This window comes from Nanorana parkeri, unplaced genomic scaffold, assembly GCF_000935625.1.
Source record: "Nanorana parkeri isolate BGI_ZX_2015 unplaced genomic scaffold, ASM93562v1 scaffold531, whole genome shotgun sequence".
NCBI classification, from domain to species: Eukaryota; Metazoa; Chordata; class Amphibia; order Anura; family Dicroglossidae; genus Nanorana; species Nanorana parkeri.
This window is the reverse complement of record NW_017306799.1, coordinates 491,605-498,915: the sequence shown is the minus strand read 5'-3', so window position 1 is coordinate 498,915 and position 7,311 is coordinate 491,605. Positions and strand designations below refer to the sequence as shown.

Genomic DNA, 7,311 nt, shown 5'->3' with positions numbered 1-7,311 from the left:
TATATATATATATATAGGGAAGCAGGACCTTCTTCCTTCTGCTGGTGATCCCTCTAGTGATGCATCCCAGAATTCTATTGACTCTTCCCTCTGCCAGGCCACACAGTTTGCTTATTTTGCAATCATCTGAAATGAGAACCCCTAAATCCTCTGTAGTTCTGGCCAACACTGAACCCTTAATATTTTACTCTGTCAGCGGATCTCTTTTCCCTAAGTGCATTAATATGCATTTAGAAACCTTGAACTACCATTTCCACTGCACTGAGTGATCTTCCAGCATTGCCAAATCATGTTCCATGTTACAAACACTTCCATATTTCAAACCAGAAATATTAACCCTATTGCATACCTTACCTTTGTGTCATCAGCAAAAAGACACACCTTACCTACAAAACCTTCAGTTATATAATTTACTAACAGAATATATAGAACATAACTTAGTAGAGAGCCTTGGTGTAAACCATTAGTTATTGTTCTCTGTTCTGGAAGAACCCCATTGACAGCCAAGTATATTTGTTCTTTAGCCAACTGCATATACATTGAACCACACAAGGGTTAAGTCTTAGCTTTGGAGATCATGTGGAACCGTATCAAATGCTTTGCTGAAATAACTACATCCAAAACGAAAAAAATAAATAGATTAGTACAAGATATACCTCAGTTGGCAGGAGAACATGACATGAGTGGATTGGGCTAAGATGGCAAATCAGTGTTTCACAGTATGACAGCTAACATCATAATGCAGTTGTGAGGTAAGGTTACCTAATTCAGAATGCACAATGCTTTGCTTTCTTGTCTGTCCACCGTAGGGATGAAGTTGATCGGGGCTTAAACCTATCAGTCTTGGACAGATGTCTGCATGGCTAGTTTACTAAAAGGTCTTTGATTCACTTCCATGTGATATTGCAGCTATTAGCATGTCCAAAGATGGCTGCACATTGTACTGAACAGAGGTATTCATTTTATGGTGTTGTATACGGGTACCTATATCTTTTTATGCCACATTGTCTGTTTATTTTCTGCTGCAAAAAAAGGTTCAGTATCTCTAATACATTAAGAAAGTGACCCCCCAACACATTGAGCTAGACCCTCTTGAAAAATCTAAGCAGGTTGCCAGTCCAGCAAACATTCAAAATGATCAACTTATAAAATATGACCTATAATCTTTTCTTGAATACTGAAAGCTCATCCTATTAACATGTGACCTCTAAAAATCCTCACATAACCACATTTCAATGTAATTAGTGTGGTCTTTGCTATGTAAGAATAATAGGCTATAAAATGACTGTGAAACAATTATGAGGGAATGGTTGCTTGTTTTAATGTGCACTTCTGATATTCTAGGTGTGTTCCAACAAGTATGCTGTGTGTAACCGCAAGGATGCTCTGAAAATTGCTGTCACATTGCTCACTACTGAGAAGAACACTTGCTTCAAGATAATTTGTGAAGACATGTCCCAGAGACTTCTGTATTCGTGGCAGGAGATGTGGTTCTATAGAAAATAAGAAACAGACGCTCCTGACTGGAGGAGCTTACAGTCAACTCAATGAATTATTTAATGTGCAGCAGATTAATGCAGTCAGAAGACACAGAAGACAACCAGTTCCATGAAAGGACTCTGAAAATCAGCCGACAGGTGCACATACAGCCTGGACTAGTTTTGGGGTAAGTGCCAGTTTGGTGTGCACACTTTTACAGATTGCTTATGTGGATTAGTGAAAAAAAAATGAACCTTTGATGCAAGTAGAATATTTTAGGAATACACTGAAATAAGGATACCAAAATATCAACAGTCTGCACTATCTGTACTAGAAACAAGGTTTTTTTTTTTATGACTGACTTTGATCTAGTCTTTGTGTTTAAGTTGCAGAAGCATTTCAGAGCAGTTTCTTCTTTCTATTAACAGTAAAAGAAATGATTTCATGATTAAAACCAACACATTCATTATTATTATTAACTTAACGACAACATACCTCCTAATAAAAGAGCACTTTTACTAATACTAATTAGATAACAGTCAACTTTTGACTGCTGTGTCTGTTGGTGTCCTGGTTAATGTATACACACAAAATGCTGGGCATATACTGCTCCAATTTCTGCAAGTTTCTGTTGCATCAACCGAAACTTGAGCGGTGGCCGCGTTACCACCTGGGTAAGAAATTGCAGGCCAAACAGTGACTGCTGCCAATCAGATGCAGTCGCTGTTTGGGTATGTAGCAGCCCCAGGTTCCACTGGCTGCTGAATATAATAGCTGGCAGCAGGGATTACTTCATCCACCCTCTTTAGCGTTGATGGGGTAATCAAGAGAAATCTAAAGGTGTATGGCCAGCTTAAAAAAGGACATGGGGCATTTTAAAAACTTCCCCACGCAGTGAGGCTAGCCCTACTCTTAACTCTGACATAATTTCGAAGAATGGTAGGTGTTGTCTACTCCCAACACACAACCTACCTTAGGGTTGTGTGTTGGGAGTAGACAACACCTACCATTCTTTGGGATGATAGGTGTTGTCTAGTCCCAACACACAACCCTAAAGGTGGCCATACACTCTACAACCATCGCAAGACTTTAGTCTTGCGATGGTTGTACAGGGATTAAAAAAACGTACGATCTGCCTATCTTGGACAGGCAGATCGCACTCTCGATCATCACAAGTCCGCCCCCCTGAGGGGCGGGCTTCCGATGACCGCAATGGTGAACGGGCAGTGTGCGCGTGTGCACACCGGCCCGTTCGGCATTTGTCTTCCGAGCACCGTTCTAACCAGCCGAGAATCGTACGATTCCCGGCTGGTTTTCGAACATGCTGGTACAGTAGAAACGGTCGCACGTCTCCGTTCACACTGCTCGATTATCGTACGAAAAACCGATCGCATACGATTATCGTACGATAATCGTGCAGTGTATGGGCACCTTAAGACAGGTTGCGTGTTGGGACTAGACAATACACAACCTGTCTAGTCCCAACACACAACCTGTCTTATGGTGACATTGCCTCCATATATACAGTACAGTAAGTGAGTGTTCTCACCCTAGGATAGGGAGTGTGTTACTGGCAGGATCACCAGGTGAAAATAAAGAAAAAAAAAACTGGAAAGAAGAAATGCAGCCATTACATCCAAGGACTGGTAAGCCGCAATATATTACACTTTAATTCTTGGATTTAGATACACTTCTATAATAACCTGGGAAGGTAAAAGCTGGCATAGAGTGTTTCCTGTACGTTTCTCACTGACAAGGTTTTTAGGTCATGGGAGTTATGCCTGGGGCAAGTAGGAAGTTGAACAGCATTCCTAAGTACATTCCAGTGAGGGTGCCCACTGAGGCGAACTCTGCAGAACAATACAGGATGTAATCATGCTGCTTGTGCACTGACTGTTACAGAGTTATTAATATTATTATACAGGATTTATATAGCGCCAACAGTTTGCGCAGCACTTTACAATATAAGGAAGACATTACAATCACAATACAATTCAAGACAAGACAAGATGGTAACGAGGGCCCTGCCCCTGAGGGCTTCAATCTAAAAGAGTTCTGTTTATTTGACTTTTTTCCATGAAAAATTTCCATGAAATATTTAATTGCATTTTTTTTATCGTTTCCAAGTTTATTCCTTGTTTGAGGCATGTTGTTATACATTAAATCAGGGCTGGACCAATGCCATGAGCCCAGAAGCCAAAGTTCTTTAAAATTACAACTGGCTGCTAACGTTTGAGGTTTCTCTAGCTGTTGTCAATGGAGCTGGCACCTAAAGAAAAATCTTGCTGGCTCCTGGATTGGACAAACTGGCTCCTGAAGTCCATAATAATTTGTCCACCCCTGTATTTAACAGTTTTTAGTTATGCATTGAAATGCTACTTGTGCAATTTACCTTGTTAGCTTTGTGATGACTAAATTACCAATAATATTTAATTTGTTGCAGACTGGAATTTTAGAACATACCCAGACAGTAAAGAGATGCCTTGTTACTTTTCCACATGGGTTTTTATAAATAACAGCAGCACTAGGGCCTGTTGTTTTGGGTTTTCCCACATGTGGGCCCACAGTACTTTGCTTCCAGTTGTGCCCACTGCCTGTAAAACATATCTCCATGAACCCTGTAATGGACATACTGACTTTTACACAATCCAAAGGGTCAGTAGAAGAACAAGGACTTAAACAGAATAATCAATTACCGTATATACTCGAGTATAAGCCACCCCGAATATAAGCCGAGGTACCTAATTTTACCAAATAAAACTGGGAAAAAGTATTGACCCGAATATAAGCCGAGGGTGGGAAATGAGGCAGCTACTGGTAGATAGATACCAATAAAATTACATTAATATTTATTTAAAAGAAAAATAACCTAGCTCTGTAAGTGGAAAAGGGGGTACAGGGCTACATATCATGTACTACGGATCATTTAACCCATTCATATTAGCAGAGGATAATTGTAAATCTATTGTTCAGTGCACTCTATATGTAGTATATAGTACATGTACATATAGAGTGCCTGCAACAATACATTTACAATGATCCTCTGCTAACATGAATGGGTTAAATGATCCATAGTACAGGGCTACATACAGATCATTTAATACATTCATGTTAGTATAATTGTAAATGTATTGTCTGCACTGTATTAGCAGTATATACTCTATATGTAGTATATACTGCTAATACAGTGCAGACAATACATATATAATTGCTTAATGAATCTCTCTCTACCCCCACCCCCCCCCCTCACTCACTGTGTCCGTGTGCCGGTGATCGATCATCACATCACGGAGAGAGCAGGGACGAGTCAGCGGCGCGCTGGTCCAGTGGGAGGAGCTCCAGGTGGGGTCCTAATTTAGCTGGCTCAGAGGTGCCTGCCCGCTAAATTACAACCCCACCTGGAGCTCCTCTCGCCTGATCAGCGCGCCGCTGACTCATCCCTGCTCCCCTGCCTGACTGGCCGCTGCGGGGGGTTTTTTTTTCTTCTTACTTACCTCGCCGAGCGTCGCTGCTGCTGCGGTGTGCGGCGCTCCGAGCGGGGTCATCTGGCAGTCTCCGGCCACCTAAATTAGGACCCGGAGACTGCCAGATGACCCCGCTCGGAGCACCGCACACCGGAGCAGCAGTGACGCGACGCTCGGCGAGGTAAGTAAGAAGACGCGCTGGCGCTGACTCGAGTATAAGCCGAGGGGGGCAAATGGGCTGAAAATCTCTGCTTATACTCGAGTATATACGGTAACTTGCTGCAGTAGTCCCTCTCTATAAAGACAGCTGGATGTTCTTTATAGGGCTCCATAGTACCTATCTGCACTCAAGTAGTAAATGCCAAATGGGGCAAAACTGCTTAGAGAATAGTGTGTAAAAGGTTTCTGTTGTAGCAATAAAAAAGATCACCTCTATAGCAATGATGCTTTTTTAATTAAAGGCTCATAAACTGTCTTAACGATGCATTCATTAACCAGGCTGCACAACTCATTTTAGTGTACATATTGCTAATTCATGTGCAACCCCAATTCCAAAAAAGTTGGGGCGCTGTGTAAAGTCTACATAAAAAGAGAATGCAATGATTTGTAAATCTCATACACCCATATTTTATTCACAATAGAAAATAGAAAACATATCAGATGTTTAAACTGAGAAAATATACAATTTTAAGAAACAAATTAGGTCATTTTGAAATTGATGGCAGCAATGGAAGCTGCCATAGCCCATGTTTTGCACAGGGATTCACACTGCACATGCAGAGGCTGCAGTGTCAGAAGATGGGTGAGTTCCGACATGCTAGCCCCCTGGAGAGGTAAGTATTCCTAGTGTTTTATTGTAGGAGCCAGTGTTTACATTTTGCAGGGGAATCAACTAGGTCACTTTAAATGAATCCTGCATGTATGTAAAGTTTCCATTTCTGGTTGCTTAGCTTTAGTAGTTTGAGACATTGGCTTAGAACAAACATGCAGGTCAAAAAAGTCAGAGTGAAGTCAAAACTCACAATGCATGCCGATCCCTAGTCTTTCCAAAGTACTCAAGTATTGGATTAGCATGACCGCCAGGGAACTTTTATGTGTAAAAGGACTGAACAGCAATGGTAGCAAAGGGGTCAGTAACGTATACATTGAACACGTGTGTATGATTCCGGATATAAGTGATAATGTTTCCAGGATGTGTAGACATCCGTATTCTCAGGCAAACCTGCAAAAGTGTGCCAGCTATTTTGATAGTGATTTCTCCCTGCTGTTTGTAATTAGTTTTTTAGAAAAGTAGACCCTCTGTGTCATGTGCTAAAGAATTCCTTTCTACCTCTGTATCTATGTGCTAGTTTTAACATATGGCAAACAAATGATTAGCCGCAGCTTTACAAATACGTGTTTCCCCAGCAGATTTGGAAGTCTCTGTCATTATGTTTGCCAGCTTCCATTCTGGATTAAATAATCCTGGATCTTAACTTTGTATTTAGTGGCTATTTATGCAAACAGGAAAAAATGAATGTACATTATTTGATATGTGTTTGATGCATTATTTGTATTGACTGTATACGTTTGTGTTGTTGTGTAAAGTTTTAGTAATGATAACATGTACTAGATAACAGTGTGCTTGAGATGATTAAGCTAAATGATTTTCCATCCCTTGTATCCTTGGACTCCCTCTGCTTGTCTCACGTGTATTTTAGCATTGCAGCACCATGCCTGGCATATGGAGGGTTTTATCTGACAAAAGCTGCTTATAGTACGGTACTTAGGCTGAGCCCAAAGCTGTTCCTGGACGATGACTGTTCTGCCTTTGATTAATGAACAGAATGTTGGTTTCATTTTAATAGTTCTGCTGTGCACATACACTGTGCCTTTCATACTGATTGAGCTGTTTCTTGAACTTATGTTTGACTAGATGCTTCCAAAATAAACTCTAATATTCTTTCAAAAAGCAGTTACAGTGTTTGTTATCCAAAGACTTTTTTATCAAGCTGAAAACACAGAAATATTCCCCACTGGGGCGTAGTGTAAGTTCCCCACGCTCACACTCCCACAGTCCTCTTTTTTTGTAGTAAGAGGAGAAAAATTGTATATTGCATTTGAACTTGTTTTTTGTAGATTCTGTTTCCTTTACCATTTTAGCTTTAACCACTTGCCGTCCGCCCGGCAAAAACGGATGGACGGCACTGCTGCAATGGCGGGTTGCCGTCTCCAGACGGCATTTTTTTTCTGCTCGCGCGCACCCCTTGGCGGGCACGCACGGGCGGAAAAGACCCGACCAATGCAAACACCCGTTACCGGGTGTTTCACATATAGACGATCGGCGGCTCCATAGCCCGCCGATCGTCTATATGTGCTCGTTTTTTTG

The 7,311-nt window shown here is 41.3% G+C and overlaps 1 protein-coding gene across 1 annotated transcript in view; it reads left to right on the top strand.

Moving 5' to 3' along the window:
- The first annotated feature begins 1,333 nt into the window (after positions 1-1,333).
- The window catches only part of TNK2 (tyrosine kinase non receptor 2), a 121,243-nt gene continuing 115,265 nt past the window's right edge, over positions 1,334-7,311 (top strand). The window contains exon 1 of the mRNA XM_018561582.1: positions 1,334-1,666. The gene's annotated coding sequence lies outside the window, so the exon portion shown is untranslated. The remainder of the gene's footprint in view (positions 1,667-7,311) is intronic.